A 12337-nucleotide genomic window follows, 5' to 3' on the forward strand; every position below is an offset into this window, starting at 1 on the left:
GTAGGTGGCACCTATTTTTTCTATTGTATATAGTTTAGTGAAATGAACCTAGAAAAAGGAAAAAAGAAACTTACCTTCTCAATCCAACTAAAGTGTTTCCTATAGCAAGATATCAGAGAAATCCACATGAAAATATGTAGCAGTTTTAAAAATAATAAATATTGGAACTGTTAATATCCACAATCCAGAGATAGGGTGGTTAGCCTTTTTGTGACTGCTTTGTTGAGTTATGGCAAGCATAGTCTTCATCTGGCCATCACATTGTTTCGTCAGTCATAGCAATTGAGTCAGATTCATACTGTCCTATAGAAAGCTCAAAGTCTTGCAAGCATGCATTCTTTTGGCATTCTAATCAAAAGCTTCACTCTGATTTAGAAAAGTACTGATAATAATGTTACCCTTGTTTGTGCACAGAAGAGTGAATATGCTTGAAAATGATAGGACAAAAATCTCAATATTACTACCTTCCCATTGGACAATTCTACATATTTGGGACTAATTACATAGTGGGCTGATATCAACATAACAAAGCTATGTAAGAGATGAATGTAATAGCATTTATCACATGCTATTAAAATTTATTACATGCTATTAAAAATTAAGGCATCTATTAAAAATCAGTTGCCCAAGAATACGGTGAAAAGACATGGCTGTGTACTAGTTGTCATCGTATTTCACTCTCAGTTGTGTCCGACTCTTTGCAGCTCCACGGACTGCAGCACACCAGGCTTCCCTGTCCTTCACCTTCTCCCGGAATTTGTTCAAACTCATTTCCATTGAGTCGGTGATGTCATCCAACCGTCTCATTCTCTGTCGTCCCCTTCTCCTCCTGCCCCCAATCTTTCCCAGCATCAAGGTATCTTTTCCAATGAGTCGGTTGTTTGCATCAGGTGACCAAAATACTCGAGTTTCAGCTTTAGTATCAGTCCTTCCAATGAATATACAGAGCTGAGTAGTTGTGTATTAGTACTTGATGTGAAAAAAATAGTTGGTAGGTTTTAGTCGATCTTAGCAAGGAAATATGGCTGTTAAATTGGTCTATGCCCTCATTTGTGAATTAAATGTATACATTTATGTATACTTATGTGTATTAAATGTATATTAAATGTATACCTATTGTGTGCTAAGTGTTGTGCCTGGCATATTACTTAGTGATGAAAGAGACCTGATCTATATCTTTAATAAATCTACAGTCTAGTCTGAAATGCTGACAAGAAGCATTTTCAACTCAGAGTGATAAATACTATGAAAAAGATGGTACAGAAACTTGTAAAGGCCACCTGATCCTATCTATAGCTGTCAAGATGAGTTTTCCAGAGCAAATGATTTTCAAAATGACATTGCTTCTATTTTCCACCAACCTCACACAAAGAGGCTCATCCAAGTTACATCTAAATCCTAACCTTGGCCTGGTCTATAACCATCTTGCTACCCTTCCCGTCCTCTACACTATAAGGGAAAGATTGAACATGGTGTTGTTTCTAACTTCCTTAACCATCCAGAAAATTCTTAAAAATGTGAAATTGGGCAATGAAAGATTCTGACTAGCAAAGGGCTTTTGTAATATGCCTTCCCTCTCCTTGATAAGAAACGGACTTGCATTCAGGTTGTGCATCCCAGTAGCTTTTTTTTTTAGGAAAGAAAGTAGGAAAGAAGATAGATAAATCTAAAAGGCAGATTAGTTACCCTTTATTTCCAGATTGGAGCAAACACATCTATAAAAGCCATTAGCTCCTGAACAAGCCCTATTCCATACTGTTGTCAATCATATTTACCAGTAAGAGTCAGCTGCTCAATTGTGTCCAACTCTGCAACCCACCACACTCCTCTGTCCATGGGATTCTCCAGGCAAGAATAGTGGAGTGGGTTGCCATTCCCTTCTCCAGGGGATTTTCCCAACACAGAGATTCAATCTGAGTCTCCTGCATTGCAGGCAGATTCTTTACCATCTGAACTATTACAGCAGCTCTTACCAGTAAGAGAGCATTTACATTCTATATTCTATTAAAAGAATTAGGCAATTTTATAACACATTTGAGAAAATGCTCATGCATGTGCTCAGTAGTGTTCAACTCTTAGTAACCCATGGACTGTAGCCTACTAGGCTCTTCTGTCCATGGGATTTCCCAGGAAGAATACCGGAATGGGTTGCCATTTCCTACTTTATGGGTTCTTCCCCACCCAGGGATCGAATCCGTGTCTCCTGCATTGGCAGGCAGATTCCTCATCACTGTACCACCCAGGCATCCCCAAGACTTCTTTATAAAGTGTCACGTTACAACTGTATGAAGCGACAGGTTTATCCAAGATTACTTTGAAGATTTTTTTTTTGTTTGTTTTTCTTTTTTTTTTTGCTTTTGAGTAGTTTCCTTATCTTTTTTGGGGTTTGGAATCAGTTTATTTTCAGGGGTGTAACATTACAGTTTGCTGACCCTCGGTGAACTTTCTTCGTGGTTTAGATAATTTTTCAATGGAAGTGTCCAAAATCTCGTTGTCTTAGGCTTTCTGAAGATTCTGTCTCCAGGTACTCTCCGAGTCACTGCACATTTAGACTGGGGGTCTCTGGGCGTGACGGCCCTCAGTTGCTCCCTAAAGGCATTGGTGTTTCTTTTGAATCCCAAGGCCAGGACGTATTTTCAGCTCAGGAGTCATTTTAAGCCCAGGGCGGGTGCGAGCCTCTGGCTGGGCTGGGGCATCCTGCAGATGGCGGTACTTCCGCTGATGGCTCAGCTGCCTCACGTGTGCAGTGACGATGGCTGGCTTGGCCGACAGACACACCAAGGCCAAGAGCAGCTTGTTCCCCTCCGGGGCTCTGGTGACCTCGCGGATGCCGATGGGGTTGCTGCTTCCTGAATTCGGCGGGAGTCCATCCTGACGCCTGAGGGCCACCTTCTGTCTTTTCCTCCTCCTGCTCCTCACCAGGGTCCACATCCATGCGAATCCTATCTCCACTTTATTTTTCCAAAGATGGCTGTTTTTTCTTTCTCTTCCTGTCCACAACCTTCTGAAGCTGGAGAGATTTAATTCTGTCCTCTGGAGTCTGCAGTATGAAATTCATATCCTCCGTGGCCAGGGCACCCCAGCCGATGCTGCGCTGGGTTATTCAATCTTGCCTTCACAGGTAAAGGTCTCTTCTTCAGCCTGGAGCCACTCCCTGGCACTTGGGGGCTGCAGCCATTCTGAAATTCAGTTCTGTGCTTTGGGCATTAGCTCCGTCTTCAGGAGCAGCTGTCCCATTCAAAGCAGAGGAGTGGCAAAATTAGAAAGATGTCAGAGAAAGATCTTGGCGGACTCCAGCCAGGAGGGGCCTGGCTGGAAGTCTTTGCCAAGACTGGAAGCATCAAAGAGGCTCCAGAATAGTCTATAAGTGTGTGAGCACAGAGACCTTGCCTTGGGCTGGGGAAGAGGGAAGGTGCAAAAACGGTCAGAGAACACTTTTCATCCTTCTGCATCCTGCGTGCTAAGTTGCTTCACTCACGTCTGACTCTTTGTGACCCTTTGGACTGTAGCCCGCCAGGCTCCTCTGTCCATGGAATTCTCCAGCAAGAATACTGGAGTGGGTTACCATGCCCTCCTCCAGGGGATCTTCCTGACCCTGGGAGAGAACCTGAGTCTCCTGTGGATCCTGAATTCCAGGAGGATTCTTTATTGTTCTTCTGCACTGGGACACTTCCAAATGGGAAAGTTGGCCTAGGATGTCACAAAAGAGCAAGGCTGGATCTCTTAAAAACCCTGAGTTTAACAGGGAAGAGGGGAGGGCTCTGGTCAAGGCCCTCCCCAACAGTGGAGAAAGAATTCTAGCTAAACATCTATTTTTAGAATAGTCTTTGTATCAGTTCAGTTCAGTTATCAGTTCAGTCGCTCAGTAGTGTCTCACTCTTTGCAACCCCATGGACTGCAGGACACCAGGCCTCCCTGTCCATCACCAACTCCTGGAGTTTACTCAAACTCATCTCCATTGAGTTGGTGATTTACTTTAAAATATCTTTTGCACTCATTATTAGAGAAATGCAAATCAAAACCACAATGAGGTACCATTTCACGCCAGTCAGAATGGCTGCTATCCAAAAGTCTACAAGCAATAAATGGTGGAGAGGATGCGGAGAAAAGGGAACCCTCTTACACTGTTGGTGGGAATGCAAACTAATTCAGCCACTATGGAGAACAGTGTGGAGTTTCCTTAAAAAACTGAAAATAGAACTGTCATATGACCCAGCAATCCCACTGCTGGGCATACACACCGAGGAAACCAGAACTGAAAGAGACATGTGTACCCCAATGTTCATTGCAGCATTGTTTATAATAGCCAGGACATGGAAGCAACTTAGATGTCCATCAGCAGATGAATGGAGAAATGAAGAAAGCTGTGGTACATATACACAATGGAATATTACTCAGCCATTAAAAAGAATACATTTGAATCAGTTCTAATGAGGTGGATGAAACCGGAGCCTATTATACAGAGTGAAGTAAGCCAGAAAGAAAAACACCAATATAGTATACTAGCACATATATATGGAATTTAGAAAGATGATAACGATAACCCTGTATGCGAGACAGCAAAAGAGACACAGATGTATTGTACAGTCTTTTGGATTCTGTGGGAGAGGGCGAGGGTGGGATGAAATAGGAAAATGGCATTGAAACATGTATATTATCATATAAGAAATGAATCGCCAGTCCTGGTTTGATGCAGGATACAGGGTGCTTGGGGCTGGTGCACTGGGATGACCCAGAGGGATGGGATGGGGAGGGAGGTTCAGGATGGGGAACACATGTACACCCATGGCGGACTCATGTATGGCAAAACCAATACAATATTGTAAAGTAAAAATAAATAAATAAAACTGAAAAGAATAAAATAAAATATCTTTTGTTTTTCTTCCTTTTCTTTTTCTTCCTTTTCTTTTCCTCCTCATTCTGGATCACTCCTTCCCAACATCTACATGGTTTGCTTCCTTGATTTCTGCAGATCTTTGCTCCAATATCAATGAGTACTTCTTTGACTATCTCATTTAAAATCTCATATCCTTACCAGCCTCCTGCTATCTCTTTCCTGCTTTATTTTTCTTCTCACCACTTATGATCCTCTGATAGACTATATATTTCACTTACTTTTCTGCTGTTGTCTTTCCAACTGGATTATAAATCCCATGAAGACAAGATTTTTGTCTTTTTTGTTCTTTCCTGTAACTCCAGCACCTAATACTCAAGTACCAAGTATTAGACATGGTAGATATGCAATGAATATTTGTAAAAGTAAATGAATGAATAAATAAACCATAAACATTTACTTCACTCTGACCTCTTTCTTGAGTGCCGCAGCTTTTTACTCTGGATACCGGCACTCTAGCCCACCTCTTGCCTGGATCAGGTAACACCCTTCTAGTTTCTTGCCTTCTGGGCTTCCTTCTTTTTGCATTTATTCTGTATACTATCTCTTGAGAAATTATTTTAAAGTCCAAATGTTATCCTGTCACTCACCAATTTATGGTTTTCCAATGGACGTTACCACTTTAGAAGAAAAACCTACATTTTAAAAAGAATCAGATTAGCTTTCCTCATCTCACTTTGCTATCTCAGGTCTAACACTCCAAGTCTTCACTCTGACCATCCTAGATTACTTTGACTTCTAACTCATCAGTTTCTTTTGTACCTCCAGATCTTCACCTATATTCTGCTTGACACACTTCTCACAATCCACACTATTAGCCTAACTCTCATGTAGACTTCAGGGTCAGATGCTCTTGCCCTGGGAAACTTTCCTTGAAGGACAAAAAAGCCAGTTGTTCCTGATAAGCACTTCCTTAGTACTGGCATTTTCTCAAGGCAGTTGTCACACGTTACTTAAATTGCTTATTCCTCTGTACCCTCTGTTGGGGTCTCAGTGCCATGCAGACGGTCATCTCATTTGTTTCTTTCACATCCAGATCCCTAGAGCTTAGCATGGTGCTTAGCTTATGGTGTGCATTTGATATTTGTTGCAAGTAAAAGAGAAAGAATGAATAAAAAAAGTGTGGAAAGGGAGGAGGTGGGGGAACTAGACTTTATTCTGTATTTAAAAAGAAACTAGCTTAGATTGCCCATGGAGATAAATGTTCTTAAAAATTTAAATTGGATAATAAAAACACATTTAGGATCCAGCAGAAAATGTATCAGTGTTACCTTTAAATCATTCTCTCATTTTATTTAACCCAATATGCTCCCCAGGTGGTAACATTTTGTAAATAAATATCTAGTAAATAACACACTTCCCAAGTATGGTTCAAAATTGGGAAAGGAGTACGTCGAGGCTGTATATTGTCACCCTGCTTATTTAACTTATATGCAGAGTACATCATGCAAAATACCGGGCTGGATGAAGCCCAAACTGGAATCAAGATTGCTGGGAGAAATATAAAAAACCTCAAATATGCAGATGACACCATCCTAATGGCAGAAAGTGAAGAGGAACTAAAAATCCTCTTGATGAATGTGAAAGAGGAGAGTGAACAATCTCGCTTAAAACTCAATATTCAAAAAGCATGGCATCCAGTCCTATCACTTCACGGCAAATAGATGGTGAAAAAATGGAATCAGTGGCAGATTTTATTTTCTTGGGCTCCAAAATCACTGGACAGTGACTGCAGCCATGAAATTAAAAGATGCTTGCTCCTTGGAAGAAAAGCTATGACAAACCTAGACAGTGTATTAAAAAGCAGAGACATCACTTTGCTGACAAACATCTGTCTAGTCAAAGCTATGGTTTTTCCAGTAATTATGTATGGATGTGAGAGTTGCACCATAAAGAAGGCTGAGCGCTGAAGAATTGATGCTTTTGAACTGTGGTGTTGGAGAAGACTCTTGAGAGTCCCTTGGACTACAAGATCCAACCAGTCACTCCTAAAGGAAATCAGTCCTAAATATTCATTGGAAGAACTGGTGCTAAAGCTCCAATGCTTTGGCCACCTTATGTGAAGAGCCAACTCATTGGAAAAGACCCTGATACTGGAAAAGCCTGATGGCAGGAGAAGGAGGTGACAGGGGATGAGATAATTGGATAATATAACCAACTCAATGGATACGGGTTTGAGCAAACTCAGGGAGATACTGAAGGACAGGGAAGCCTGGCGTGCTGTAGTCCTTTGGGTCGCAAATAGTTGGGCCCAACTTAGGAACTGAACAAAAACAACAACAAATAGCACACAAGACTATTCTTTTTTCAGCCAGATAAGACGAAATCTGTGTGAATAACACAGAATATTTGTTTAGTAAATTTTTACTCTATTTTAGTGAGAGCATTTAAAATGAATGAAGCATTTAAAATGAAGTAAGCCAGAAAGAAAAACACCAATACAGTATACTAACGCATATATATGGAATTTAGAAAGATGGTAACAATAACCCTGTGTACGAGACAGCAAAAGAGACACTGATGTATAGAACAGTCTTATGGACTCTGTGGGAGAGGGAGAGGGTGGGAAGATTTGGGAGAATGGCATTGAAACATGTAAAATATCATGTATGAAATGAGTTGCCAGTCCAGGTTTGATGCACGATACTGGATGCTTGGGGCTGGTGCACTGGGACGACCCAGAGGGATGGAATGGGGAGGGAGGAGGGAGGAGGGTTCAGGATGGGGAACACATGTATACCTGTGGCGGATTCATTTTGATATTTGGCAAATCTAATACAGTTATGTTAAGTTTAAAAATAAAATAAAATTAAAAAAAAAAAAAAATGCTCTCCAGGCCAGGACCTGGTTCACCCAGCCCAGTTCACTATGAAAATGATGGTGAGTCCATGGAATGAATGGAATGGGAGACCTCTCAGTAGTCATTTCTATGTGATAGATTTTTAATCAAGTACTTCTAAACTAACCATAATTTATTATGGACATATTCTTCAAAATAGCTATTAAATTGTTCCATCTTCAAACAACATCAACCCTCAGGCAATCAAGTTCCACAAATTATCAGAGAAGTATTAAATGTTCAGTTGTTGTAACACTACCTATTCAAAAATTTCCAAGTTGCCTAATACTTCTAATCTTTCCAGACTTCTTGAACCACCCAAACGACCAAATGATTAACTTCCCTGTCATTTCTCTTAGCTTTGATCAAGTTTTTCTGCTCTTGCCTTTCAAGCGTACTGAGACAATTATCAAATTCAATCTGCTTGCACCTAGAAGTTGTGCTGTAGAGAGGGCCAGGTGGACCCTCATACATTCACAGCCCAATAAAAGGATTCTCTGTCCATTCATCTCAAATCTGCAACAATAACCACTCTGAAACAAAACTGGAAATGTAGGTGAAGAAAAAGGGTGGAACCAATCTGAGCTTGAAACTGCTGCAAACATCATGTGTACTGATTTTTTCCTTGCCAACGTATTATTACCATCTTTCAGAGCTCTGCCAAGGATTTGGAATCCATCTCTTTGCTGAGTTTACCACGTGTTATCATTCTCCTCAGACCATGAGCTAATGCTGCAGGATAGTCCACCATCTGGTTTCTTTGCAGAACTAAACTCCATCTTCATGCTTAAGACAAGAATGCTAAAGAGGAACTCCTATTAAGTAGAACTTAAGTAAAACTTTCTCTTTCATACCATGTTGGCAAAATTAAACACACACTAAAAAACCAGGCAATAATAACAACAAAATTTAAAAATCACAGGGAAAAAATTTACATATGAACATTTTCTTCCTTGTTTATTTTATTGTGTTTGTTTTTTTGGTCAAATATGGCATCATATACTAAGTGGACATGAGTTTGAGCAAACTCCAGGAGATAGTGAAGGACAGGGAAGCCTGGTGTGCTGCAGTCCATGGGGTCACAAAAAATTGGACACAACTGCGCGACTGAGCAACAACAACAAATGCTCAACTCCCATTTTAGTGTAATGCTTTACTTGTCATTCTGCTTACATAAGATATCTATAACTGTAACAACCATTCCCTAACTGATTAAAGGAGTGAAATGTAGGAGAGAGGTCTTAATAAGTATTAACCTAAGAAAATGAGAGCTTGTCAAATATGATTTAAAGCCAGATATTGGTTATTAATTCTGTTTGTGTGGTAAGTGACTTCAGGCATGTCTGACTCTTTGGAACCCCACGGACTGTATCTCATCAGATTCCTCTGCCCATGGGATTCTCCAGACAAGAATACTGGAGTGAGTTGCCATACCCCCAGGGGATCGTCCCGATTTTCTGCTTTAACTGCAACAATTAAAATGATTCAATAATAGGTTAGATGTTAATTCACCACAGAATTGTCAATTTACTGCAATGGTGATTCTTAGAAATAACGAAATGAACAAGTCTTGGTATGTTAAAGTGAGATCTGAGAAGTGAGACAAATGAATGTGAAATTAAAATATGGCACAACTTGGAAAAGGAATTGATTGAAGTAAGATTTTGAGATGGAAAAAGTATTGAGCAAGTTTGTTATGTATGTGCCAGAGTCCTGGCTTGCTTAGGAGTGAAATAGAAGAAAGGAGAAAGAGTTGTTAAGAAAATGGGTAGTTGAAATAATAAATGGGCTTCTCAGGTGGCTCAGGGGCAAAGAATATACCTGTCAATGCAAGAGACGTGGTAGACACGGGTTCTGTCCCTGTGTTGGGAAGATTTCCTGAGGAGGAAATGGCACCCCACTCTAGTATTATTGCCTGGGGAATTGCACGAACAGAGGAGCCTGGTCCGCTACAACCCATGGGGTCACAAAACAGTCAGACATAACTGAGTGAGTGACCATGCACACAAAATAAAAAGGCAAACCCTATTTCATATCCATAATTTGATTATTATTATTGAATCTCTTCTCATTCTTCAGTTAATAAGTAATCCTTTATAATGAGTGTGTTTCAAGTGATGCCAAACAATAGTCCTTGTCTTTATGTTCACAGCTTTTGGATAACAAATAAAAGTATTCTAACTGAGTTAAGCTAAGAGAACAGTGAAAAGAGCAGGAGTCAAATTAATAATTAGTAAACAACTGTTGCATTTTCCTCAAGTTCATTTGCATCAAAACCATCATGTTTTGATTTATGAATCGAACTTTCACAGTAGTGTGAAAAGACAAGGTGATGGGAAAACTTGAGCGAAGAATGAAGTAGAAGTTATAAGGGCAAGAGAATAACACTTCCTTGAGTGTATGCTTTTATATAATTTTGACATTTGAAAGCTCTAATTTTAGTTCGATATATAGGCCATTTGTATTTAAAGCTATTAATGTTAAGCTTAGTTTTAAATTTCTACAAATTTTAAATATAAATGGGAAAGGAAATAAGTAACTCAAAAACTGAAAGACACTGAATCAAAAGGATCTAATCATATTTCAATTGACTATCATAACCACACTATAGGGATAAATAAACAAACTCAACTAGTTGCCTATTTGAAACTCAAAATATAGGAGATAATAAATAAGCTTTCCTAATAAGTGTATTAGGAAATAAGAACACCATACAAAATTTTAAAAAATATGAAACAAAAATTGCTTGTGATGTGCTCAATAAAATTAATAATAAACTCTAGTCAGGATAATTAAGAAAAGAAAAAAAAGATACTGAAAAGAAACCAACTGCTCATATTAAGAATAAGAAAGGTGATAGTACTACAGATGTTACAATTATTAAAAAGATAAGAAGGTGATATTATGAAAAATTTATGTCAGCAAATTTGAAAATTTATATTAAGCAAATAACACGAAAAGCACAAATTGTAATGTTTATACAAGACAAAAACAGATAACCCAAATGTCATAGGTTTATTTAAAAATATTTAGTTGCAGTTAAAATCATTATAGAAATTTTTGCAGTTAAAGTTTATTTCTAGAAAAGAGGTGAATTCTAATAGTAAAGAGGAAAGTAATATTTATGCTACTCTATTTCATTGAGAAAAACACACAGGATGAAATATTTCCCAACTCATTCTATGAAGCTAGTGTTACTATGATCCTAAAACCAGATCAAGATAATACTCAAATAAAAAATAGCAAACATATACCTTAGGAATAGGTGCAAAAAATTTTAACAAAATGATAGCAAATTGAATCTGACAATACTTTTAACTGTATAATATACTGACCACCTGGGTTTTAATAAAGGAATGAAAAGTTTTAGAGTTGGAAAATCAATCAGTAGAGCTAACAATATTAACACAGTAGAAAAAAAGAAAAAACACATAATCATTACAACAGATGTAGAAAAAGCATATGGCAATATCCAAATCTAGTCCTGACTAAAACTTTCAGTTTGGTTGAAATAGAAGAGAACTTTCTCAACCTGATGAACAGCTTCGATGGAAAATCTACAGCTAAACTTACACTTGGTGAAGAAAGACTGATTACATTGCCCTAAGATAAGCAAGAGAGAAACACAGTTTCGTTTCATTGCTTCTATTCAGCATTGTGTGGAAGGTTCTAGATAGTGCAGTAAGGTAAGAAAACTAAATAAAAAGCATATAGTTTGGAAAATAAAAACTGGAACTACTGAGTTTAGCACAGTGCAGAATATCAGATAAATATACTAAAATTAATTTTATTCTGTATGCTAGCAAGATTAATTGAAAATTGCAATGTAAACAAACACAATATATAATGGCACTAAAATATAAACTGGTGGTGGTGGTTTAGTCACTAAGTCATGTCCAACTCTTTGTAAGCCCATGGACTATAACCTGCCAGCCTTCTCTGTCCATGGGACTCTCCAGGTAAGAATATTGGAGTGGATTGCCATTTCCTTCTCCAGGAAAATATAAAATACTTAAGAGCAAATCTAAAAACATGTATAAGGCTTATGTACACTCAACATAACAAAACTGATAAAAGATTTCTAAGAAAATCTAAATCAATGAAGATATATGTCTTGTTTACAAGTTGGATCACACAATAATGTTAAGATGCCAGTTCTCCCAAAACTGAGCTGTAGATTTAATGCAGTTTCAGTCAAATTATAGCAGATTTTCTGTCATGGAAACTGGCAATGTCATTTGAACTTTCGTACAAAAGTACAAATGATCTACAACTGACAAAACAACTTGAAAAAAGATTAAACTTGAATGACCAAGGATATGACTTTAGAACTTATTATAAGTTATAGTAGGCAATATAGTATGGTGATGGTGTGAGGATAAGCAGATTGATGAAATAGAATCACAATTACAGAAATAGACATACATGTAAATAGTCAACTGATGTTCATCAAAGGTATAAAGTCAATTTCATAAAGAAAGAATACAATTCTTATACTGTGCAGGAATAACTGAATATCCATTTATAAAGTACTTGATCCATATTATTCAAGTACTGGGATTAAGTAAGAACTTGCTAATGCATACTAATGCTAAAGGGAAGTT

The 12337-nt window shown here is 38.3% G+C and overlaps 1 pseudogene; it reads right to left on the minus strand.

Moving 5' to 3' along the window:
* Positions 1-1391: 1391 nt before the first annotated feature.
* LOC129647268 (ribonuclease P protein subunit p38-like) lies at positions 1392-5948 on the minus strand (annotated as a pseudogene).
* Between the last annotated feature and the right edge of the window lie 6389 nt (positions 5949-12337).

Source organism: Bubalus kerabau, chromosome 3 (genome assembly GCF_029407905.1).
Source record: "Bubalus kerabau isolate K-KA32 ecotype Philippines breed swamp buffalo chromosome 3, PCC_UOA_SB_1v2, whole genome shotgun sequence".
Classification (NCBI taxonomy): Eukaryota; Metazoa; Chordata; class Mammalia; order Artiodactyla; family Bovidae; genus Bubalus; species Bubalus kerabau.